The sequence below is a fragment of the Lynx canadensis genome, chromosome F1 (genome assembly GCF_007474595.2).
Source record: "Lynx canadensis isolate LIC74 chromosome F1, mLynCan4.pri.v2, whole genome shotgun sequence".
NCBI lineage: Eukaryota > Metazoa > Chordata > Mammalia > Carnivora > Felidae > Lynx > Lynx canadensis.
In genome coordinates this window covers 27,146,647-27,173,808 of record NC_044319.2, presented here as the reverse complement: position 1 = coordinate 27,173,808, position 27,162 = coordinate 27,146,647, and the positions used below count along the sequence as shown (strand labels likewise).

The window sequence follows — 27,162 nt, the reverse complement described above, 5'->3', positions numbered from 1 at the left end:
CACGACCCTGGGATCATGATTTGAACCAAAATCAAGAACTGGATGCTCAACTGACTGAGCCACCCAGGCGCCCCTGGGGTTCAGAATAGTTTTAGTGTATGTTCCATTGTATTCTTATTAGGTGAAATTTTGTAATTCACACTGTTGTAAGATGTTTCAGAGGATTTTGAAGGTCTTCTAGTTTCACCTCCCATCCCTTGCATGAATCCCTTTTGCATTATGACTGAGATGGTCATGCAGTCTTCACACTTCCAGGGATAGATCATTACCTCTCAAGATATACAGGAACCAGTCAGTCATGTGTGCCTACCATATACTAGACATAGCAATGAACAAAATAGATACTTGCCCTATCCTCATAGAGTCTATAACTCAACAGTGAGTTTGAATAAGTAATTAAAAGTATGTAAGCATTGTGAAGAAGAAATACAGAGTGCTATAGACTAATATGACAAGGGAATTTAACAAAATCTGAGAGGATCAGAGAATGTTGTCTAAGGTATTAAAGTTTTAACGCTAACATTTGGAGGATAAATTAGCTAGGATAAAGGTGGGGAAGTTTTTCAAGTCGAGGGAAGAACCTTTATCAGGATCTAGAGTTGAGAGCATGGCACATTCAAGGAACCTGAAGTAACTATATAGTGACAGGGCATTCTCCTCACCTCTGCAAGAACCTAGCGTGTCTCTTATGTATTGAGGACTAAAGAAACATATTTTTATTTTAAGAATTTTCAGATTTGGAAAGTCAGCATTAGCAATAGTGAAGTACTTCCCTTAAGTGACTCTAAGAATCAGACATTAACGAAATAAGAACAGGATGTTAAGAAAACCTCTCACAAATAACTGGGGTCCAGGGGGAGTGGAGACCGAAAGGAGATAGGAGATGTTATGCAAGTAAGGACAACCGGTTGTAAACATGGGTGTTATCACTAATACACTTACAGGCTGGTAAGACTGGAGGAAATTCAGCTTATAACCTAAAATGGCATTTTATGAAACAAATGATTTGTTAAAAATTATATTCTTCCTTTTTGTTTCATGTCTCTCCTTGCTGGGAAATGGCCTCTTGCAATCATGATAATATAAATTGATACTGTTATTTGATTGTTGACATTTTAAATTTTATTTTTTAAGTTAACATACAGTAAGGATGGGGCACCTGGGTGGCTCAGTCAGTTAAGCATCCGACTTCGGCTCAGGTCATGATCTCCTAGTTCGTGGGTTCAAGCCCTACCTCAGGCTCTGTGATGACAGCTGGGAGCCTGGAGCCTGCTTCAGATTCTGTGTCTCCCTCTCTCTCTGTCCCTTCCCCTCCCTGTTTGTGCTCTCCTTCCCTCTTTCAAAAATAAGTAAACATTAAAACATACAGTAAGGTTTACTTTTTGGGGGTGTATAGTTCTATGAATGTATCAATCTGTGTAGTCACCACCACAATCAGGGTACAGTGTAGTTCTGTCACCCCAGAATCCTTGAGGTGTCTCTTTGCAGTCCCACTCTCTTCCTACACATAACCCCTGTTTCCCATCTCTATAGTTTTGTTTTTTTGTCTTTTTCCCATCTGTATAGTTTATTCTACATAAATAGAATAATATGTATGTAACTTTTTGATACTGGCTTCCTTCATACAGTGTAAGTCCTGTGAGATTCATGCAAGTTGTTACTTTAACAATAACTCATTCCTTTTATTATAGGTTTTTGAGTGAATATAAGTTTTTTATTTCTCTAGATACTCAGGAGTGGGATTGCTGGGTCATTTGTTAAGTCTGGTTTAGCTTTGTAAGAAACTGCCCAACTGTTTTCCAGAGCGGCTCTTTTGTATTTCCATTGGCAACATAGGAGTTCTGTTTGTTCTGCATCCTCACCAACACTTGATATGGTATTTTTTTTATTTTAGCCATTCTAATATGTGTATAAATAAATGGTATCTCGTTGTAGTTCTTTTTTAGAGTCTTCATTATAATTTACAGAACACAAAATTACGCAAAGTGAACAATTTTGATGTTTTTAGGTATTCAGAGTTGTGCAAACATCACCACAATCTTTTTTTTTTTTTTTTTTTTTTTTTTTTAAATTTTTTTTTTTCAATGTTTATTTATTTTTGGGACAGAGAGAGACAGAGCATGAACGGGGGAGGGGCAGAGAGAGAGGGAGACACAGAATCGGAAACAGGATCCAGGCTCCGAGCCATCAGCCCGGAGCCTGACGCGGGGCTCGAACTCACGGACCGCGAGATCGTGACCTGGCTGAAGTCGGACGCTTAACCGACTGCGCCACCCAGGCGCCCCAAGCATCACCACAATCTTAAGTTCAGAACATTTTCATCACTGTGGTTTTTATTTTGCATTTCTCTCGTGGCTAATGGTATTGAGCATCTTTTCATTTGCCATCTCTGTTTCCTAGTCTTCTGTCCATTTTTTATTTGTGCTGTCTGTATCCTTCCTGTTGAGTGCTGAAAGTTCCTTATGTATTCTGAATATAAGTCCTTTGTTGATTATGTGCACTGCAGATACTTCTCTCAGTCTGTAGCTTGTCTTGTCATTCTTTTAACAGTGTTCTTTTGCATAGCAAAAGTTTTTAATTTTGGTGAATTCTAATTTTTCAGTTTTTTCACTTTGGTGTCATCTCTGGGAACTCTGTGCCTAACTTCTGGTCACAAAGATTTTCTCCTTTATTTTCTTCTAAAAGTTTTGCAGTTTTACATTTAGTTCTGTCATCTCATTTGAGTTAATTTTTATAGAAGGTGTGAGCTTTAGACCAGTTCATTTTCTTACATATGGATGTTCACTTGTTCTAATGTAATTTGCTGGAAGACTCTACTTTCTCTTTTTGAATTGTCTTTGCACCTTTGTCAAGAATCAATGGGCCATATTTTTGAGGGTCTATTTCTGGACTCTGTCCTGTTTTATTGCGTTATGTTGCTGTTTGTCCTTTTACCAATACCGTACTATGGACAATGTCTTACAATCAGATACTGTGCTTTCTCTGACTTTATTGTTCTTCTTCAGAAATTTAATGGTTTTTCTAGTTCTTTTGCTTTTCCATATAAAGTTTAGACTCAGTTTATCTATATGTACAAAAAAATCCCCCTGGCATATTGATTTGGAAGTATGTTAAGTCTATGGATCAATTTAGGGAAAGTTGACCCCTTTACTGTTTAGTGTTCCGATCTATGACCTGTGGTAAGTCTCTCTATTTAGGTCTTTTTTTATATATTTCATCAATGGTTTATAGTTTTAAAGCTACAGATCTATGTATATTTTGTTATATTTATACTTGATTGTTTCCTTTTGGGTTTTGTTGTTGTTTATTTATTTATTTTGGGAGAGTGAGAGAATGAGCTCGAGTGTGGGGAGGGACAGAGAGAGAATCCCAAGAAGGCTCTGTGCTGTCAGCATGGAGCTTGATCTCATGAACTGTGAGATCATGACCTGAGCTGAAATCCTTCCCTACCTTAGTGTTTTAGCCTCTGCAAGTCCCTGTTCTTACCATTGTCATTGCCACCACTACCACAGAATTTCTTAGGGTCTAGGGTGTAAGAAAATGGATAAAAGAAAAAAAAGAGAGATTCTCTCCACTGAGTGTTAAGAGATCCCTTTTCTTTTCCTCAAGTCGGATTTACAGGCTGTTTGGAGCTCAGTCTGTCTGCGCTGATGGCCACTTTTGGGTTTGGGGGTGTCATTGAGTCTAGGCCAATGGTTATCAATAAGGAAAAAATTGCCAAACTGATGGCTGCTTTGCTGCTGCTTCAAATTCTGTTTTTTTCCGGCAAACTGTCTGATCCTATTTACTTTTCAGAGCCTTCAAATAACTGCTGCATGCGTTCTGGGTAGGTTTTACAGATGAATTCAGTGGGAGAGACAGATGGCATATGCTTACATCTTACTCAAAACCAAAACCTTGATTGCTTGTTTTTTTTAATAGGACACTTAAAAAACGATTTTCTTCCCCTCTAAACAAACAAAAACTAGATCTTGCTAGAACCGAGCTATTCTTTAATACATTTCTTTGGGTAAGCTTCATTAACCCCTGAAAGGGGAATTTTTTTGGGAGGGGTGGTGAGGGACATGAGTACAGGAATTACTTAAAAATTTGTTGCCTTATGGGGAGCCTGGGTGGCTTAGTTGGTTGAGTGTTCGACTTCGACTCAGGTCATGATCTCATGGTTTGTGAGTTCGAGTGCCACATCAGGCTCTGTGCTGACAGCTCAGAGCCTGCAGCCTGCTTCAGATTCTGTGTCACCCTCTCTCTCTACCCCTCCCCTGCTCACACTCTGTGTTTCTCTCTCAAAAATAAATAAACATTAAAAAAATTTTTTAAAAATTTGTTGCCTTGTATATAACATGCCCATCTTTCGAACTGACTTTAAATTACATTTATTTTATGTAGCATGATTGAAATCAGCTTCATGATTTTTATAGTTCACTTAAATTGAAATCTAATTGTATTATTTTTATGACAAGTGACCCTTTGTTCTTAATTATGAATAATCAGTACATGCTTATTTAATATTTGCAACAACTCTGTCTTCACTTACAACCTAGTTAGTAGATAGATCTGATCAAGGAATCTAAATATTATATAATTACATTGCCTGAATCCAAAACTTAGAAATTGGTATACTTTTTTTTTTTTTTTTAAGAATACTAGTAATTGTAACATTTTTGCCTCAGTGGATTATTGTAGCTGCCTATGAACAACTTTTATCTTCACTGGCTATCAGGATAAGCACTGGTTTTCAGAAAATGTTAAAAATTATCCCATAAAAAGAAAGTAAGAGCTATTGTTGAAAGCTCTTATCCATTCATTTGGTAGTGGATTGTTTCTTTTTACTTTTTAGCCCATACAGATCAACCCATTATTTAATAATGAAGTTTGTCTTCATTGTTAGAATTTTAGGGTTCTTAAGTATAGGGATTATTTATTGTTTCTTTAGCACTTACTGTCATTCAGTAGATAATGAATAAGTTATCTTAAATTTGGATAGTGAAGTTTTTTTTAATAAGTTAATAGGGAAGGCTTTATTGCTAATTAAATATGAGACATTACAGAAATATTATTCTGACTTTGAAATCTGCAGGGCAGAAACAATGAGATAATGTGTGTATGGAGTAAACACATGTACACGGAAAAATAGAGATTTTATAGCCATTAAGAGATAAGAGTGGCCAATCCCACGGTTGCTGTGGCTTTCTACTTCCCAAGGAGTACATCTCTGTTAAGATTTCTGTGGGTGGGTCCCTGGCTTTTTGACCAAAACCCTGTGTCCATGCAGCAAACTCTCCCTTATGTAAAGTGATTAGAGTGTCTGTTCTTTGAAATCAAAAGCACAACAGAAACAGGTTTCCGCTTAAACATTTGCAAAGAAAAACATCCTTATATGAATTTTAATGAGGTTTGGTATAAATTATATCTTTGATAACCTAGTATGATACAGCACAAATTTAGAGTCAGTCATATATCACCTTGAATCGGAGAGTTACTGTTTACCTACTATGTGATCCTAAACAAATCACTGCTAAGTTTTAGTTCCCTTGTTTGTGAAGCATTTACATGAGATCCAGCCAGTAGTGTACTGGAACTGGCTTGCACCCCTTCATAAGAGCCAGTTGTTAAAACTTTAGAGATCTTATGAGCTGATTGTTAAACACAGCCATCATTAAAAATTAAATGATACAAACTTTAAATTATGTTAAAAGCAAAAATAATGCTGAACCGGTCACGTCCTAATTATTTGGCTACATCGTACAATATGTCTATTATGTCTGTATGGTGAAATACCATATAATGATGTGCTGTTGCATACCTCTTCCCAACTCTGTGTTCATTGCATTTACATTGGTACCTTGAAATCTGCATGATAGTATTTATACCACAGAAATTGGTATTATTTTATTTTTTTGATTTATTTATGAAAAATACTGATTCATTGTTTTGATGGTTGTCGAGATGTAACAAAGTGATAGAAAAATACCAATAAAGCAGATTAAACTTAAAAGTTTGTTGGGTCTGTTGCTTGTTATTGTTAGTAACTCAGAAGTTGATGAAATATTGTAAACTACAGGCATACCTCGTTTTATTGCACTTCATTTTATTGAGCTTCACAGATACTGTGTTTTTTACAAATTGAAGCTTTGTGGTGACCCTGAATCCAGTAATTTTATTGGCACTATTTTTTTCCAGTAGCATTTGCTCACTTCATGTCTCTGTGTCGCATCTTGATATTTTTTGTGATATTTTGAACTTTTTCATTATTATGTTTGAATTACTGCAATTTCATGATAAAACTTTAATGGATGAAGAGTTACTTCTCATGGATGAGCAAAGACAGTGGTTTCTTGAGATGGAATCTACTCCTGGTGAAGATGCTATGAATTTTGTTGAAATGACAAAAAAAAGGGGGGGGGGTTTAGAATATTACATAAGCATAGTTGATAAAAAACAGTGGCAAGGTTTGGGAAGATTGACTCCAATTTTGAAAGTCCTCCTGTGGGTAAAATGCATCATATGCTACAGAAGAATCATTTGTTAAAGGAAGGGTCAATTAATGCAGCAAACTTCATTGTTGTCTTCTTATTTTAAGGATTGTCTGAGCCTGGGTGGCTCAGTCGGTTAAGCATTGGACTTTGCCTCAGGTCATGATCTCAGGGTTGGTGGGTTTGAGCCCTGTGTCAGGTTCTGTGCTGACAACTCAGAGCCTGGAGCCTGCTTCTGATTCTGTGTCTCCCTCTCTCTCTCTGTCCCTCCCCCACTCACGCTCTGTCTCTCAAAAATAAACATTAAAAAAAAAAGAATTGTCTGAGCTGGCTTGGAGGTGGTGGTTGGGCAGCCAGCAGGGTGTGGTGGAAGCCACTGCTTCCTGGCTGCATTCCTGGCCAATGATACCCCCAGAGAGGGCAACCTCTTGGCACTCATTGGGCACACCAACAGCCTCACCAAGCCTGCATTCCTCGCCATGGCCATCACCTCCAACCTAGGGGTGGTGGCCCCTCCAAGAAACTAGTGATCAAAAATTTCTGAGACAGACCTAAATTGCCTGATAGCTGCGCTCAGAATACCTGGCAGAAGCATCATGAGGTAGTGAAAGCCATACAGTGTGATACCTCCATCAGATGCAACCTGGAAGAGCTCTACCAGGATGTTGAAAATACCTGTTCTCAGAAAGTTTCTTCAACACTCTACAAACAGCTGCACCAGGTCTGTGAAGATCATGTCCAAGCACAGATCCTTCAGTTTAGAGAAGCCTAGATAGTGTTTTATTTTTAAAGAAGATTAACGTGTGCTGGCAAGATCATTGCAGACAAATGATCATTATCAGAAGTATTTTCCTGTTTTTGGATTGCATTTTTGTATTTCTGAGTTCCCCACTTCCTTCTGTCTGGAATATGGGGTTGGAACTTTTTAGAAAGCAGATCATTAGTGATAAAAATGCATCTGAGTAAAAGTATTGATGGAAATTTGCTATTAATTTAATGAGAAAGGAACATTGAAGCAGTGGATTGAAATTTACTGAGAACTCAGCTGAGTATGCTCTCTGACCTTCAGGTATATTAAGATCCATTTGAAATTTTTGGCTTGGCAGAAACTAACTGTTTATATGATGCAGAAAGCCACAGATTAATGCAAGAAAGAGAGGTTCCAGAATATCTTAACCATGTCAGTAAGTGTTTAGAGGAAGAAGGAGACCAAGTAATCATGTATTTAGACCACAGCACACAGAAACCACTGATTGCTTATGTGGAGAAACCGCTATTAGGAGTACATTTAACAGCAATTCTGCAGAAAGGACTTGACCACCTGCTTGATGAGAACAGAGTGCCTGACCTCATTCAGATGTACCAGCTGTTCAGCCACATGAAGGGCGGGCAGCAAATCCTGCCGCCGCACTGGAGCAAGTACATCCAGACTTTTGGGACAACAGTTGTCATCAGTCCCGAAAAAGACATAGACCTAGACATAGACAGGAACTGATGGATTTTAAGGATCTGATGGGCAATGTGGTAGAAGTGTGTTTTCAGAGAAATGAGAAGTTCTTCAACTTGATGAAGGACTCCTTTGAAACATTTATCAATAAGAGGCCAAATAAGCCTGCAGAATTGATAGCAAATCTTGTTGGTTCAAAATTAAGAGTGAGTGTTAAAGAAGCAATAGATGAAGAGCTGGAGAGGATTCTTAACAAGGTCATGATAATATTCAGGTTCATTCAAATGCGTTGAAGCATTTTATGAAAAAGATTCAGCAAAAAAGACTCCTTGTGGGGAAGAGTGCCTCAGTAGATGCTGAAAAATCTATGTTGTCAAAACTAAAGCATGAGCATGATGCTGCTTTCACCAGCAAGCTAGAAGGCATATTCAAGGACATGGAGGTCTCCAAGGACCTCATGGTTCATTTCAAGCAGTATGTGCACAATAAAAATGACCCATGCTCTATAGGTCTAACAGTGAATGTACTTGTGATAGGATCCTGGGCAATACACTCATCTATGGAAGTGCATTTAACTCCAGAAATGGTTAAACTTCAGGAAATATTTAAGACATTTTATCTCGGAAAGCACAATGGTTGAAAACTTAAGTGACAAACTAAATTGGGGCGCTTTTTTTTTTAAAGTTTATTTATTTTGAGAGAGAAAACATGAGTGGAGGAGGAGCAGAAAGAGAATCCCGAGCAGGCTCCCCATTGTCAGCACAGAACCCAATGTGGGGTTGGACGCATAACCAGCTGAGCCACCTAGACACCCCAGGTCATGCTGTTTTAAAAGCAGAGTTTAAGGAAGGAAAGGAGTTCCATGTGTCCCTCTTCCACATGCTGGTGGTTCTCATGTTCCATGAAGGGGATCCATTCACCCTTGAAGAAATAAAAAAATGTCCACAGGGTTAGAAGACAGTGAACTGAGAAGAGCTTTAGAGTCCTTGGCCTGTGGCAAAGCACAAGTTCTGGTTAAAAGTCCCAAAAGGAAGGAGGTGAAAGATGGGGATGCATTCATGTTCACTGGGGAGTTCAGGGTTTTTCTAATAAAGATCAACCAGATCCAGATGAAGGAGACCATTGAAGGACAAGTCAGCACCACTTGAGAGAGTGTTTCAGGACAGACAGTATCAGGGTGATGCTGCTATTGTCAGAATAATGAAGATGAGAAAGACTTTTTTAAAACATTTTTTTAATGTTTATTTATATTTGAGAGACAGAGAGAGAGAGAGAGACAGAGCACAAGTGCGGGGGGGGGGGGGCAGAGAGAGAAGGAGACACAGAATCCAAAGCAGGCTCCAGGCTCTGAGCTGTCCACACAGAGCCTGACACGGAGCTTGAACCCGCGAACTGCAAGATCATGACTTGAGCTGAAGTCAGATGCTCAACTGACTGAGCCAACCAGGCACCTCAAGAAAGACTCTTAGTCCTAATCTCCTGGGTTCTGAATTGTATAATCAGCTGAAATTTCCAGTAAAACCTGGAGATAGGAAAAAGAATTGAATCTCTTACAGAGGCTGTATGGAGAGAGACAAAGACAATTCTAATCAGGACCACTACATGGCCTGATGTGTTGGCCAGCTGTTTTCTCTTAGTGAGACACTAGAATATAAGAAGCACTTCTGTGCTTTTTCCAGGACTTCTGATATTGAACGAGCATGGAGACTTTTGGATTAGAAAGAAGAGATGATTCTTGGATCACTCTTCACAAAGCTTAAGGGTTTGCAAATGGCACATGTGCCTTTCCCTCCAGTTCTTCCTCTTACTCTTTTTGGCGTTTAAATAGTTTCTGTTGCTCTGTGCAGAATGAATTTGAGATTGGACAAGAAAATATTGGTTAAAAGAGGTTCCTTTGTAAGGTGTCGCTCTTGTGGCAGAACACTGAAGGTTTGGTTTGGCATGTGTGTGTGATTATGAATGTATAGTTAAAAGACCCTCCATGGGCTGCAGAGATGACTGGATAATTAAAGTCTTGATATTGTGAAGCAGAGGTTATTTTGTCAAAAGATGAAGAGAATTTTGTTGGCATCTGATTTCACATTGTGTGTGTATGGGTGAGGTTGAACACAGGATAATGATGATGTCTTGATTTCAGCTCAGGTCATGATCTCGTGGTTTATGGTATTGAGCCCCATGGTGGGCTCTGCACGGACAGCAGGGAGCCTACTTGGGATTCTCTCTCTCCCTCTCTGCCCCTGCCCCTCCCCCTGATCATGTGTGCGTGCTCTCTCTCTCTCTCTCTCAAAATAAATAAGCATTTAAAAAAAAAACTTTAAATCTCCTATAAAACTGTTTACAATGGTTATAGAACAGTTCACAATAGCCATCCCTGTTCATGGCTGTTAAAACAAACTAAACTTTATTAGAGCAACAGTACAAATGCTGCAGTTAAAAAATTCAAATAGCAGTTACCCCAGTGCAAAAAACAGGGGCTGCTAGATGCAATCTTAGAAGACTGAACACAGACACACTCTTCCCAAACCCCTTAACAGAAAATTCGCAAACAGCTCAGAGAAAGTCAAACAGAGATGTTCATGGGTTCACCACAGCAAGTACAACACAACCCAGGGCTCTCTCAGTAGACATGAGAAATCTCACCATGAAACCTCACTCGAAACAGTCAGTCATAAGAATTTAAAGCATATGGAAGATAAAGGAAATAAAGGGATGTCAGTATTTAGTTTTCATAAGTGATTAGCCAGGTTTTGACACTATTTCTTCTTAATGCTTGCCAACGAAGGGCTCTTGTTTCCAACCTAAGTGTCCATCAACTAAGAGAACCTGCCTTCAGGATTTTGTTGGCACCTGATTTCATGTTGTGTGTGTATAGGTGAGGCTGAGCACAGATGATGAAGTTAGTACTTTAACTGTAACAAAGAGACTTTTCTAGAAACATTTAAAAGTACTTTATATTTTACATAAAAGCATGTTTCATTTTTGATTAAAAGCTACCAAACAAATTTTGATCCAGGTATCCATGTTTAAAGTAGTCTTTTCTGGGATGTACCACCTATGTAATTTGATTTTGTGCTAAATTATTAAAAGTTTCTCCCTTTTTTGATTTTACCTTCCCCAGCTCCCAAATTTATTACCAGCCTCTGCCTAATGGGTCCTGTCCCCATGCTTTAATAAAATCACCTTTTTTGCACCAGAAAAAAAAAAAAAGTTTCTCCCTTTTTGAAACATGTGTGTTTAAAATATGACATCTTACGGGTTTCAGTATGGAAATCCTCACCCTTTAAGTATTGTCATCATTTCTATATGTGTAAATTTTCATTTGCAAGTTCTGTAATATGTGGTCTATAAAAGACTAAATAGATTTCTACCTCTTAAATTTTACATTTATTGTCTCTAGAAAATCTCTCTAGAGAGTGTTAATATTGTAATTGAATATATAAACTTACTCTGAATAAAATTAGTTTAATTGGCCTAAAAAAAAATTTGCCTGAACATCCCAACCTTCAGCAACTACCATCCTGATCAGTCAGCAACCGTCAACACTGAGGCAAGATCCTCTATTGGCAAAAAGATACCATTTGCTGAAAGCTCAACTTATGTTTAACATTTTTTAGCATATATTTTTTAATTAATTAATTTATCTTTGAGAGAGAGAGCACACAAGTGGGGGAAGGGCAGAGAGAGAGAGAGAGAGAGAGTCACAGAATCCGAAGCAGGCTCCAGGCTCTAGGCTCTGAGCTGAGCCAAAGTTGGACGCTTAACTGACTAAGCCACCCAGGTTCCCCACCATATAAAGTACTTTAAAAAATGTTTATTTATTTTAAGAGAGACAGAAGGAGCGTGAGCAGGGGCGGGATGGGGAGAGAGAGAGAAGGAGAATGAAAATCTCAAGCAGGCTCCATGCTCAGCTCAGAGCCCAACGCATGGCTCGATCTCAACAACCATGAGATCATGACCTGAGCCAAAATCGAGAGTCAGACGCTTAACTAATTGAGCCACCTAGGTGCCCCATAAAGTATTTTTTAACTAAGATGTATGTATATTGGGTTTTTTAAAGACATTATGCTATTGCACATTTAGTGGACTACAGTGTAGTATAAACATAACTTTTTAAATTTTTTAATGTTTATTTTAGAGAAAGCGCACTTGCGAGAGTGGGGGAGGGGCAGAGAGGGAGACACAGAATCCAAAGCAGGCTCTAGGCTCTGTGCAGACATCTGAACTTGAACTCATGAGCAGAAAGATTATGACCTGAGCAGAAGTCAGACACTTATTTGACTGAGCCACCCAGGCACCCCTAAACATAACTTTTATATGCACTGGGAAAGCAAAACATTCATTTGACTCACTTTTTTGCAGTATTTGTTTTATTGCAGTGGTCTGGATCCAAACCATCAATATCTCCAAGGTATGCATGTATTATCTAATTCAGCAAAGAAGTTGCTGATATCATTGATGAACGAATGAGGTTATGACATACATCATTGTTGTTTCACTTTCCTTTTAATTCTTTAAATGAAAATATCAAATAACATTTAGATTGGAATTATACTCCATCAGTTGCAACCCTCGGCTGGCTTCTCATGAGTTTGGCGAAATCAGAAGAGCATTCTGTGAGAGTAAGCTGGCTTTATGAAATTTACAATAAAGACTATTGTATATTTTATTATAATTTTTAAATTATTTCCTATAGCCTTCAATATTTATAACAAACACACATTTCATGCACACACACACACACACACACACACACACCCAAGGGCTGATTGTTAAACATTCAGCAGAACACCTCTGTGTCTTGCACAGAACGACATTCATTAAGTACTCCTTTCTCCTCTCCTTTTCTCCCCTTTGGCCTTTTTAAAGAAAATAAAAATATCTACCCTACTTAATGTAATCAGGGTTGGTGAAAGAAAAAACTCTTAACACTGGCTTTAACTTCAAGGCTGTTATATTCTTTAGTATTGTCACTTTCATCCCTATATTAAAAACAGATCTTAGTTAAAAAGGACAAATGAAGATTTGAGGGAATAGTATATTCTTTTGAATTCCATTGCTGGGAGCTCTCATGTCTAAAAATACCAATACTCAATTCTGTTTCAAAGAGGGACATTATAGGCATAACAATATAATGTTTATTAAATATTGGAAAGCTCCTGTGAATCATAATACTTGTCAAAATTTTCTTGAAAATGTTTTTCCAAGAAATAGGAGTAATTTAAATTTTTCCTTTTATTTTGAAACTTTTTGTTCTTTTTCCCCTTTGTCTCCAATCCAGTTTAATAAGGAAATGATCTTATTTTTAAAAAACAACAACACATTTTGACACTGGTTACAGTCACAAGCTGATTTTCTTTCATTCCAAAGATATATTATGGATTCCTTAACAGCATTATATTTTCTGTCATTTTGATTTTTCTTCTCATTTTTAATCTAGAATAAAACATTTTTTAAAGCTCCTGTTTGACAGGGTTTTTTTTCTTACGCATTCAGAGTATACTCACTTCCCCTACCTTCATCTATATTAAATAAAAGAAAAGCCAGCTGTATTTCTGTGGTGCATAGCTGATTGCTTTCCAGCTCCCAAAGGAGAGGAACTAATTGCTAAACATAGAGAAAATGAAACAGTGAGATACCTTTCTATGTGGATTTAATAGTTACTAATCAGGGAAAAGTAAGCCTTTACACGTTCTAATCCTATTACTTCCAGAAGAATAACATAGAGTAATAGTGTTTCCTTCTCACGTATGTTTGCAAATATATACAGGAAGGATTGAATTATGTTGGCATCTTTGTAGAAAACCAAGTGACCATACATATGCCGACCTCTTTCTGTGCTCTGTGTTACACTCCACAGGGTTTATCCTTACGCTTGTTTTCATTACTATTGCTTCATAGTAAGTCTTGAAATTGGACAGTGTAAATCTTCAGTTTTTTTCTTCATTTTCAAAATTGTTTGGCTATTCTAGGTTTATTGCATTTCCAAATAAATTTTAAAATCCTGTCAAATTTTGTAAAAACAAACAAAACCCCAAAAAGACCCTGCTGGGATTTTGATTGGGACTGCATTAAATCCACAGATCATTTTGGTGAGAATTGACACATTAACAATGTTGAACATTGTAGTTCATGAACATGTAGTATTTCTCCACTTATTTAAGTCTTGTTTACTTTGTCTTTTTTAACATTTTTAGTTTTCCAAATAGTTTCTGTTTTCCACACTTTTATGTACAGATCTTGCACATATTTTGCTCAGTCTGTCCCTAAGCATTTCATACTTTCGATGCTATCATAGATGATACTATTCTAGAATAATTATTGCTAGAATGTTGAAATACAATGGAATTTTGTATATTGTCCTTATAATCCAAAACCTCGTTAACTTATTAGTAATAGCACTGCTTTTGTAGATTTCTGAGGATATAGTACATACACATTATGTTGTCTGTGATTAAAAACTATTATTTTTTTTATTTCTGATCCGTATGCCTATATTTTTTATAATTGTTAACCTACAAGCTACAGGCATACCTTATTCATTTATGTATTTTTTGTCTGATCATTAGTAACTTCCTTAATTTGAGATCGTTATGACCAAATTTTCATGCTGTTAGTAAATAGAGGAACTCTTTGGTATAGCTTTTCTAATAAGGCCTGTCATTCAAAAGATGCCTTTCATATCAGTACGTAATAAATAATAAATAAATAAATGGAATGGAATGTATTAGAAAATGTAAGTTTCTAATTTTTACAGAAAACTGAAGCTATTTCTTTGAAGCTTCTTTTAATCCATATCTTTTATCTGCCACTGTTTAAAAATTTAAGACATATTTTATATTAGTAGATTTACTTTGTAAGGAAAGCAAGATTTACTTATAAAACAGCCAAACCTGCTGATAGCATTTTGAAATTTTGTGTATTCTTCCATAATATTATAGTTATTGTATTGATGTACAATAACATTGTACAACAATGTATTGATGTTTTATACATTTCCTAGAAAATTAAATATAGGTTACTTTCAGAAGTAGAATAATTTAAATGAACCAATAGTTCAATTTGCAGTGGCAGACCCTCTTTCCTGTAAAACAGAAAAAGCAGATGGCAGTAATCACTGAAATAAATTTCATCAGCATGTCTATAATTTTAAATGTATAAGGGTTGTTGAGCTCATCTTTCATATAGACTGTTGAAATTTGTTTCCATCATGGAGGAAGGAGAAAGGAAGAGTTAATGTCTAAGGGGAATAAATGTGTCGCCCATAAGTCTGGGGATATGAGCTGGGATCCTTATAAATATAGAAACCAATGTAATGATAGTATCGTCTGTGACACTTAGTAATGGAAAAAGAGGAAGGAGATAGTATGAGTATGAGAGAAAATAAGATTGAACCTTCAAGTGAAAGTTGAATGTTTATTGTATTAATTAATACTTACTTGCAGACTTGAATGCTAACCTTGGCTGGCAGAAGATGCAGTGGATGGAAAAGGAACTTTGGTTATAAATAAGATCAGAAGAAACGTGACAAAATAAAGGATAGTAGTTAGGTTAGATGACTGAATTTTTTAAAGGATTATTTAGTCTCACTCTCTCATGTAAATTATATGGCTAAATTTGGTGGTTCATTTGGCATGGTTTCATTGTAGATGTTAAAATTATTTGGATAGGAAGTTTGCCATAAAGCATTAGATAATATTGGTATCTCCCTATTCTTACCTTTATCTTTTCTGAGGGCTTACCCTTGAACACACATGTGCTCGCTCGCTCTCTCTCTCAAAATAAATAAATAAACAGTAAAAAAAATAGGAAAGAAAAAAAGCCCAGGATAATTATGTAGAAAGGACACTGTGTTAGTAGTGGAATCTGAATTTGAATCATAACTCAGCCACTTGGTTGACTTTCGGCAAATCACTTTGAGCCTAACTTTGCTCTGTACAAAATGGTAATGGCATTCTGGCAATTCAGGACTCTAGCATAATGTAGATACTCAACAAATCATAGTTACAATTCTTTTGGAAAAAAGAAAAAAAGAATAATTAGAAAGTACTTGTTAAGGTAATCATCTTTATAAAGTCAGTGCTGAAAATATTAGAATTGTCACTTCAGTGGCATTGCTAATGAATAATCCAAGAGGAACTAATTTTCCTCTTTTTTGGTAGTAATGTAATATTTTATCACTTAATTATATATCATCTTGTACTGTTATCAGTGTGATGTAGGTCTATAAAATCAACATACTGTATTTTGGCTGAGAGTAGGAAATGTCTTCCACTTTTAGTGTAGTCTTAGCACAGTGCTAAATGTACATTCCTATAAATGTTTGACACATGGGTGAATATGTATTTTAAGTTGCACTTTATTTCTTCAGCTTTCACAACTATTGTTCTTATAGTTCTCTTACAGTACTGTTTCCCACCACTAAAACCTGTATGTCCTCGTTAGAGCCTTTGCATTTTCTATTACACTTGTCCTCACGTTTTTGCCAGGCTAGCTCCTCCTTGTCATTCAGATTTCAACTCAAATGCCACCTCTTCACAGACATGTTCTCAAACCACTCATTCTAATGTCACCTCCCTGCACTTGTTACAGTATCATATTACCTGGTTTCATTTTCTTCATAGCCATTAAAACAATCTGAAAGTACCTTAGTTTATTTAATGTCTTGTTTATCCTTCCTATAGAATATGAGTTCCATAAGGAGAGTAGAGCCCTGGGTCCTACTGTGTCTTATACTGTATAAATGACCTCTTGTGGAAAAGTTAGCATCATTTACTTTGATTAATAGTTTCTTTGCCTGTGTCCAATATGTTTGTTTTATTCCTGCTAATTGACATGTCTATGAGAGCTCATTTCTGTTCTCTCTAGTTTTGTGTATGTTTGAAATTTTCCACAGTATCATGTTTTATAAAGGATGAAACTGCTTTATATTGCAGAAAAGTACTTACTGATGCGGAACCAAAGTCTGCCTGTATTCTTCTCCTTTCTTATATTTTAAAATAACTTTGTAACAGTGGGCTCTTCTCCTTCAAAATTTTTCATGTCTCCTTTTTTAAAAAACAAACAAACATTTTTTGTTTTCTCTTCCTCTCTCTTCCCCTTCTCTCTCCCCATTACTCTCCTGCACCTAGTAATTTACTCCAAAAGCCCAGTGTACAGTATTGGAACCTGAATGGGATGAGGAAGGCACCTGCATGGGTGGGAGTGGGTCACTGCAGTCATGTTCGTTACACACAGAGGCTTGATCAAATAACTAAATATGTTGAAGGTAATAGGAGCCAGGCTTCTTTTAGGGGAGGAAATTACAGATATGGAGAAGGATGAAGCTAGAATAAACTGTATGGTGTTGGGCTGGCATTGGAGATATTACGATGAGCTCATAGTTTTCAACATACATAGGCTGATGTCGTACATGGGTATGTATGCATACATGCATTAGTTTTGTGTACTAAGAGGGAATGGGAATCAAAACTCCAATAGCAATGAGCACACTGAGTATCCAGATGTTAGTTTCTAAATATAATTAGTTCACATGATTTGAAACATGTAACACATGATTTGAAAACATGAGTTTGGGGGCGCCTGGGTGGCGCAGTCGGTTAGGCGTCCGACTTCAACCAGGTCACGATCTCGCGGTCCATGAGTTCGAGCCCCGCGTCGGGCTCTGGGCTGATGGCTCAGAGCCTGGAGCCTGTTTCCCATTCTGTGTCTCCCTCTCTCTCTGCCCCTCCCCCGTTCATGCTCTGTCTCTCTCTGTCCCAAAAATAAATAAACGTTGGGAAAAAAAAAAAATTAAAAAAAAAAAAAAGAAAACATGAGTTTGTTCCAATACAATTACTGTATTAGGGAACAGATAGACCCCAACATGAATTTTGTGTTTATTTATGTGTAGTTTCACCCTTAAGAAACACTAGGTAAACTCAGAATATTATACCCAACTAAACCAAGCTCTGTAGAAAGACACAAAAAACACACATGTGCACACCTCAAACATTTACCATTTACCTTATTTTACCACTTGTGTTATGTGCCATACCCATTCACATCTGGTATAAACTTTCCCTGATTTTATATGGCTAGCCCTCTTCACAATAATTCATAAACGCCTTTCAGACAACCATTTCTACAAGCAAACTTAAGATCTTTTTAAGGTACAGTGCCATGTTTACTGTGGTATATGTGTATTTCTTAGTTAACATATGTAAAACTATGTTACTGTTTTTATTAGGTTTTTTTTTTTTTTCAAAAATGTTTATTTATTTCCTTAGCATGAGAGGGACAGAGAGAGAGGAAAGAGAGAATCCCAAGCAGGCTTCACGCGGTCAGTGCAGAGCCAGACTGGGGCTCAATCTCACGAACTGTGAGATCATGACCTGAGCCAAAATCAAGAGTTGGACGCTCAACTGACTGAGCCACCTAGCGCCCCTAAAAAGTATTTTTTTAAATAAAAGTATTCTGTATCCCAGAATTTAAGAATGAAATCAACAAATTCTAGGCAAAAGAGGGAATTCCAAAATTCTTATTCCAAATGAGCTTACTCTTAGGATTGGAAATTAAGATGTAAACATCTGGATAGTTAAATAACTACATCAGTTTAAATAAAGGGTTTGAATAACATGATACATAAAATCAAAAGAGTTGTGCTAAGGTAGTAAACGAACAACTGCTGAAATATTATTTATATTTATATTTAATTATATTATCTGTATTGCTAAGCTTTTTATTTATTTACTTAGAGAGCAAGTGGGGGGAAGGGCAGAGAGAGAGAGAGGGAGAGAGAGAGAATCCCAAGCAGGCTCTGTGCTGCTAGCGTGGAGCCTGACACAGGCCTGGATTTCATGAACCGTGAGATCATGACCTGAGCTGAAATCCAGAGTCAAGACGATTAACCACCTGAGCCACCCAGGTGCCCCTATTTTGCTGAATTTTAATAGCCAGTTCTGAACTTACTAAATTATATGTTTAATGTTTTAAAACTAATGCACTAACCAAAAATATTGCATCAGGGCATGATTTAATAGTTGCCTAAATTATACCTTTTGCAGAATCTTAATAAAGAAATATTATGTTTATAGAAACTTAAAGAATGTATCTTCTCCAGTACATGTTTTTAGTGTATCACCAAAAATTGTTCTTGTATTTCCCCATTAAAATAAAATATGGCAATTTCATAAGCTGAGACATATTAGAAAATCTGTTTTTTATTCAAGCAAATAGCCAACATTGTATAATTTCTTCTTTTTATTTCTTCAAGCCATCAGCAATGTTTTTTACGTGTTTTCCAGTAGTATATGATGAAAAGTAATTGTGTTTTTGTTTCCATATATTTTCTGTGCATCATTCTAGCATTTTTCTTTCCATGGCAGAAGGAATCCATTTCCTCAGTGGTATGTGGCTCTTTGTAGCTATGAAGAAGTTACAAAAGCAGTTTCTAAACATTTTTCATTATGCTTTCTAAAATTTTATCAAATACTTGGAATATCTTTGGACTTTAAGTCATTGCTGACAAATTCATAAAGGTTTTAGATACTTAGTTGTTAAATGCCCTGTTAATCTTGATAGCTTCATACTGTCATCAGCTAGAAAATACATATCACAATAAATACGTAAGGCAGATTTTGTTGTTGATGATAATGGATGTATTTCAGATAGCCTTATTACTATTTTTTGAATTTCATTCGTCAAATTTGTCAGATCTGGATTAGATCATTTCTAATTTTGCTTCAAAGTGTGACTGATTGTGAGCTTATATTAGGAATGTAAATGCTTGCTCCACTTTTTTCAGGTTGTTTGCTTGTGATTATGTTGTTAAGATGTTCTGTTGATGGCTTTGCATTTTTTTTTTGCAGTAATGTTTTTTGATATATCAATTAGGTTTTTCAGTAGAAAATATATATAGATTGTGTAAAAATGCAAAATATACAAAAGTGTATAGTGAAAGTCTTCCTTCCATCTGTTTTCCCTCGCTATGTGGCTGGGTGTCCCTAAGGCATTACTGCACAAGTTTCTTAGAATTTTTTTCATTTGTTTTACACAATATTTTGCAACTTATTTTATTTTTTTATTAAAAAAAATTTTTTTACATTTATTTTTGAGAGAAAGAATGTGAGCAGGGGAGGGACAGAGAGATTGGGGGACACAGAATCTGAAGCAGGCTCCAGGGTCTGAGCTGCAGCACAGAGCCGACGTGGGGCTCAAACTCACAGACTGTGAGATCATGGCCTGAACTGTGAGATCATGACCTGAGCTGAAGTCGGACGCTTATCCGACTGAGCTACCCAGGGGCCCATATTTTGGAGATTATTCTGTAAGTATTCCAACCGCTCCTTTGTTTAAAAAAATGCTGCGTGGTATTACATTATACAAGTTTCCTATTATTTATTTAGTCTTACTATAATGGGCATTTAAGCTCTTTTCAGTCTTTTGATATTACAAACAATGCTGTAATGACTATTTTACATATGTTGTTTTATACTTGTGTAGGTATCTCTAGGATAATTTGCTAGAAATGAAAATTGCTAAATTGCCATCCATAGAGTTGTTTTTTAATGCTCTTAACAGGAATGTATGGGTGCTGCTTTCCTTCACTCCTTCATTAACACATACTGGCAGAGTTTGTCTTTGCTCACTAGGTATATAAAGAATGGGTTAATTATCAGAGGGACACCTGGATGGCTCTGTTGGTTAAGCATTCAACTCTTGATTTCGGCTCAGGTCACGATCTCATGTCATGGGTTTGAGCCCTGCATTGGGCTCTGCACCGACAGCCTGGGGTCTACTTGGGCTTCTCACTCCCTCTCTCTCTGCCCCTCTTCAGCTCTTCTCTCTCTCTTCCTCTCTCTCTCTCTCTCTCTCTCTCTCTCTCTCAAATAAATAAGCTTAAAAAAATTATTAGAGAAGCTCTTCATATGTTAAGGGAATTAGGTCTTTGTTATATGAGTTATGTATACTTTTGTCCAATTTGTGGTTTAGGTTTTGACTTGTGATGATGTTTGTATCATTTAGAAAATGATTTTGTTTTTATATAGTTGCATTTATAGAACTTTTATGATTTGAGACACTTAAAACTTCTGTATTTTCTTCTAGCATTTCTATAGTTTCACTTTTTATGGTTACTCTTTGATCTATTTAGAATTTATTTTGGTATAAGGTGTGAAGGAGAGATCCAACTTCTTTCTTTCTTTCCCAGTTGGTAATTCACTTTATTTGATTGAATGCTAGCAGGAATATTTTCAGTCTGCTTATGCATTTTGTGAGGGTAATTTGACATTTTATAACATAGTCCACAAACTTTTTTACTAAGGTACTTACTAAACCTCAGCATGGACTTGAATGAATGAACCAGGTTTTTTTTTGTTTGTTTTTGTTTTTATTTTTGTTGTTGTTGTTGAATTCTCTGTGTTGTAGAATTCCCACTTTCTCTTAGAATACCTCACATACTGAAAGTAAACATGACTGTCAGACAGACTATGGACCAACTAAGGGTACTAACTATTTATTTGCAGTTTACATATTAGTAAAGCTTAATTTTTGTTTGAATAAAATGTACAAATAGATAATCTAATATTTTCTTCCCCACCCCATGTGATTACTTTGCACAATTTCAGTCATCCCACTTTAGAGACCAGTGATCTAAGCTATGATTATTGTAAGTTCTAAAAAGGGGTATTTAGCATAAATGTGCTTTTAAAAAAAAATACATTTTTGTGAGTATTTTTTTCTGTTAAATGTTGTAATGGGAATCCGTGGCATTAACATGACATTGGTCATGCTTCTATTCTAGGTTTTTAACATAGGCATCTCTAAGATGAGCTTTATACCTCGGAATATCTTAGGTATTTTGAACTCTAAAATTATTTCAGTGATAACAGAATGCATTGTAGAGAAACAGCTTTCAGGGAGATTTTTAACTAGCCAAAGAATGTGCAGTCTATGGAGAGATAGGCAAACAACTGGACACCACAATATACTCAAGATAATAGATAAATAGATCACTGCATTGGTATAGTCCTTTCTCTTTCCATTGTTTTATTGCTTCTGTCTAGGAATAGTGGAAAGAATTAGACCTTGTACAAGCACTCAGCTGGTAAGTAGCAGAGCTAGGATTTGAACATAGGCAGTCTGGCCTCAAAACCATTTTTTTGCAGCCACAATGTATATAATCCATCAAATTCTAAATGATCTTTACATTTGCATCAGCTCCAGCTAATCTCCTAACATATACTGTGCTGATTTCATCATTCAGTTCCAGGTCCTTTTGCAAAGTGTGTCTCTTATTTTTTAATCAATCTCTCTCTCTCTCTCTCTCTCTCTCTCTCTCTCTCTCTCTCTTTAGTGTTCATCTATTTTGAGAGAGAGAGAGTGCACAAGAGTGAGAGAGGAAGGGGCAGAGAGAGAGAGAGAATCCTGAGCAGGCCCGCTATCCGCGCAGAGCCCAGTGTGGGGCTCGAACTCACAAAAACCGTGAGATAGTGACCTGAGCCAAAATCCAGAGCTGGATTAGCCTAACCAACTGAGCCACCCAGGCATCCCTATATCTCTTCTATTCTCTGTAACTTCTAGATTTTTCCTCAACTTCAAAAATTCGGATCAAGTGCCACCTGATACTGCTTTCAAATATATGCCCCCTTTTCCGAACTTTTAATGTAAAATAGTACTGCGGGTTTTACCATTTCATCATTTTTTTTATGGCGTTATCATATAATCTTCAAGGAGATAATAAACCCTTGAAATCTAACAGAAAATAGAAAAAAATGAGAAAACAAAATATCCCTGAGGTACAGAGAGTTTAACTCACTGTGGTTGTATAGCTTTACCATTAATGGAACTGAGAGAACTTAAATTTTCTGTCTCCAGGTTCACAGTCCTTGTCATCATGCCCTTCTGCCTGTATTTAGTAGGTTGCAATTTAATATTTTTATCTTAATATCTGGGAAGATTGCATTTGTTGGTACTGTAGACATATCCTAATGCTATGAGATCAATAAGGCAAAAATTTGAATTTTGAGAAAACATTATATAGGTATATAACAGATGTTTTCTGTACAACTTGGTGCTAATGGAAAGGAATGAAATTAAAATTTGGAGGAATGAGGATAGTTTCAGTAAATTGTATTACTTTTCTGATGTCGTTAAGGAAAGGAACACTGAATCTGGTGCATAGCTGACATGCAGTAGGCATGTGTTGGGTACGTTTAATTGTCAAATATAATTCTAAGTAAGAGGTAAACTTTTACGTTTGTGGCTCAGGCTTGAGATGTAAACTTAAAGGAATGGGATATAATTTCAAAAAAATTTTAAAGAAATTGTCATTGTACTTATAAGTGAATTACTGTTAAGTATTTCTAGCAGTTTTTAAAACCTTTCAGTGAAATTGTAATTTGAAAGTAAATTGTGGTAAATAAGGCTTACAATGGGTTAAAACTACAAAAACATTTGTTCCAGAGGGAGGAAGTGCTTTCAGGGGGAAAAAAAATCATCAATAAGTAAGGTTTTATTTTGTGTTCTTACATTACATGTTTATATTCTTTTGCCCTTTATTTCTTATTTTGGAGTGAAAAAAAATTGAAGCAGTGAGTAGTGAACTATAAATTTACTATTTCATAATTCCCTTTAACAGAAGTTTTATTCATAACCCTGTTTAATACAGGTTTTATTTGTTATCAAATAAATTTGCCTCCAAAAATGGTGACCAAAGAGTCATGATGCCATATATAGTTTTTGAGGCTGAAGCTACAAATGCTCAACTCAAAAGGGAAAAAAAGCAAATTTTATTCTTTTATTTTTTGTATTTATTTATCTATGTATCTTTCTATCTGTCTGTTTATTTTGAGAGAGAGGAAGCACCAGCAGGGGCAGAGAGAGAGGAGAGAGCAAGAATTCTAAGCAGTCTCCTTCCTTACTGTCAGTGCAGAGCCCGATGTGGGGCTCGAACTCACCAGTTGTGAGATCATGACCTGAGCCAAAGTCGGACACTTAACTGACAGAGCCACCCAGGCACCCCAAAAAAAGCAAATTTTAAGGAATTTCTCTTGTTCCTTCTCTTGGTCCTTCCATTCCTCATTTAACCAAATTCTTGTTAGAAACTACAAATCAGGAGCGCCTGGGTGGCCCAGTGGGTTGGGCGACCAACTTCAGCTCAGGTCATGATCTCACAGCTTAGGTTCCAGCCCCACCTTGGGCTCTGTGCTGACAGCTCGGAGCCTGGAGCCTGCTTCGGATTCTGTCTCCCTCTCTCTGCCCCTCCCCTGCTCACATACTGTCTCTCTCTGTCTCTCTCAAAAATAAATTTTTTTTTAAAAATTAAAAAAAAAAGAAACTACGAATCAGTTTTTGGATTTAAGAGAAAGAAGGGAATCTTACTAATTGAGTTCCAAACAGATAATTTCTCTTTGTTATTTTTCAAAAAAAGAAAGAAATGTTTGTATCTTTGTATTAAACTTTGAAATACAGCATTAAAAAAATGAATTGCTGACAGTTTTAAAGCAGTATAAGTAGAAGAGCTTTAATAATTAGAAAAAGCTCCCACCCACTCACTTCACTCATTCAAATTCAATAGGAAATTGAATTTAGATATCATAGGGATGACTGGTTAGAAAATAATTGAAATTTTGTTCATTAAATGGTAATGGGAATTAATTGTAGTTTTCAAGAGAAAATGGACTGTTCAAAGATGGATCTAAGGGTGCATGGATGACTCAGTTGGTTGAGCATCCAACCATAGCTCAGGTCACGATCTCACAGTTCGTGGATTTGAGCCCCGTGTCAGGCTGTGTGCTGACAGCTTAGAGCCTGGAGACTGCTTTGGATTCTGTGTCTCCCTCTCTCTCTGCCCCTCCCCCTCTCATGCTCTGTCTCTCTCTGCCTCTCAAAAATAAATAAAAAACATTAAAAAAATTTTTTTAAAGATTTAGTCATTTTCATAGTGTAAGAATTGTAAAAATATGTAAAATGGTAATTCTTGTAGTGCATTTGTTTGTTGCAGATTTCTATAGAATATTAACTAGGTATAAGTTGCCTGTAGGCTTCTCATTGTATATAGTATTTGGTGATCTTTTAATATAATAATTTCCAAATAGTCATAGGAGATAGTGAACTAGAAAAATCGGTATGTATCTGGCATTGTTATGGTTCTCCCCTTCTTTTCAGGAAATATAGGCATTTGGGTTATGATAAAATTTGATTTGGGTTAATTCCTTACTTTTGATTAGTACTTTTATATTCACCAACTCATTGAGAACACTGAGACAGGTTATTGTAGCAGTTAAAAGTTTAGGCCTGAGATCTGGGCTCTAATCCTAGCTCTGCCACTAACTTCCTTTGTGTCCATGGACAGTTTCCTTCTTTAGCCTTATTTCTCCATTTTAAAACTGAGAATAAAAATGTTACCTGCCCTGTGGTTGTAAATGTTAAGAGAGATAATCCACACAGCTTATTATAGAACATAGTAAGTATTCAGTAATTGCTAGCTATAATTTGGTTCTCTTTTAAATGTTTTTCACAGTTCCCTTTTAAAACTGTAAACATTCCATAATCTTTGACTTTTTCTTAAGAGTCAGATTTATGAATAAAAAATGCAAGGGTAAAATTGTTCTAGCATGGCTTAAAGTAGCAAAAGTTTGAAAAAATAATGTAAATTCCAAGTAATATGAAAACAAAATAAATTCCAGAACATTCACATGAGAGAACACTATCAAGCCCTTAAAATCATGATATTAAGAGGATATATAGTAATGTTATGTACTCTTAACAGAATGTTACATAAAAATATAAACTTTGCACACATAGATAATGATCCCAATTCTGTACAGCACATGCACATACATATCTGTTCATGGAGAAGATATTTCAAAATAGTGGCTGGGATAGTGATGACTGGTAAGAGTACTGATGATCTTTCGTAACAAAGACTAATTACTCTTACCACAAGAAACTTTTATTTTTTTAATTTTTATTTAAACTTAATGAGTGGAGGTATGGCCTAAAATTCAGTTTTGCTGTGGAGTTTATTTAGTTTGAATGCTGTGTAAACACTGGAGACGTACATTATGTCCTGTTCATAGCTTTCTAGGAGGATCTGCTTCATCCGTAGAAGATTTATAGGGCTGCTTCTGGGCTTTATGTGCCAGAAATAAATGGTCAGAATTGATGCTTCTGTGTGAAACCCTCAAGCCCCATAATTCTGTTAAACCTTTTTGGGGAATGCACCTGAATTAAGATCGAGGATGTGATTAAGATTACATTTATGCAGTTCTTTAGGACTTCGAGAAGGCAGAACATGTAGAGGGTTTTGTGTAACAAAATCATCAGGTATTTTAGTCTGCAGGATTTATGTATGCTACCCTTTAACAAAGTTAAATAGAAACTATTAAATGTGAGTCTGAGGAGCACATAAACTTTGGTATAAGAATTAAAGGCTTCTTATTCTACTAAATCTATTCCAGCTTATTTAGATACTTCAGATTCCTTCCTTTAGTAACTAGAGCCATTTCTCAGTGTTCTTTAGGCTCTAAGCTGTTGTTGGTAATGTTTCTCAGGATCTTTCCCAAATAAAAGGACTTTACTTCTCTTTATGTGAATAAAAATTCTACCACTAAAGATTTCAATAAGTTCAGAAAAAAAGCAATGCTTTTCACTGGCTAACATTCAATAAGTTCAGTCAATTGCAGTCCACTTGCACTAATTTGTTCCAGGCATCCTGGAACAGGAAAGACTTGCTCTTGTATGCCCTTCTCTTCAGAAATTTTAGCATTCTGGAAGTAGTGAGTCTTAATTTTCTTTAAGGGAAATAAATCAATTTAAGTATTTAAAAAAAAAATGCAGATGTGTCCTAGGATTTTATATCTAGTTTCAGGAGGAATTCCTTATAGTTGATCTGTGAACTTATGGTTAAGAATGCCAGTTTTTAGGGTGTCTTTGATTTTCTTTTGTGTCTATTTTTATGTCTTCGGAACTCTTTGAATAGTGTTTTTCCTTTTATAAAGGAGAATTCCCACCCTGTTCCTTCTTAGAAATATTGTATTATTTATATTTGAATACTTATTTTCCTTAATTTGATGCTTTTTAAATGTTAAACCTAAGGTCTGATTTCTTTGTGAAAGAGTCAGTGAGGTGCTAATGCATATTCAGAGTTAAACACTGAGGATGTGGAGTTGTAACCCTGTAACAAAAAGCATATCCTTCTGTCTCTCAAAGGAGCATATCATTACTTTGACAATTGACAAAGCAAAGGTAGGATTAAACACC

The 27,162-nt window shown here is 36.2% G+C and overlaps 1 protein-coding gene and 1 pseudogene across 1 annotated transcript in view; both read left to right on the top strand.

The window, feature by feature from the left end:
- XPR1 (xenotropic and polytropic retrovirus receptor 1) overlaps positions 1-27,162 on the top strand; it is a 215,277-nt gene that overhangs the window by 88,280 nt on the left and 99,835 nt on the right. The window lies entirely within an intron of this gene.
- On the top strand, positions 7,006-10,115 carry LOC115504781 (annotated as a pseudogene).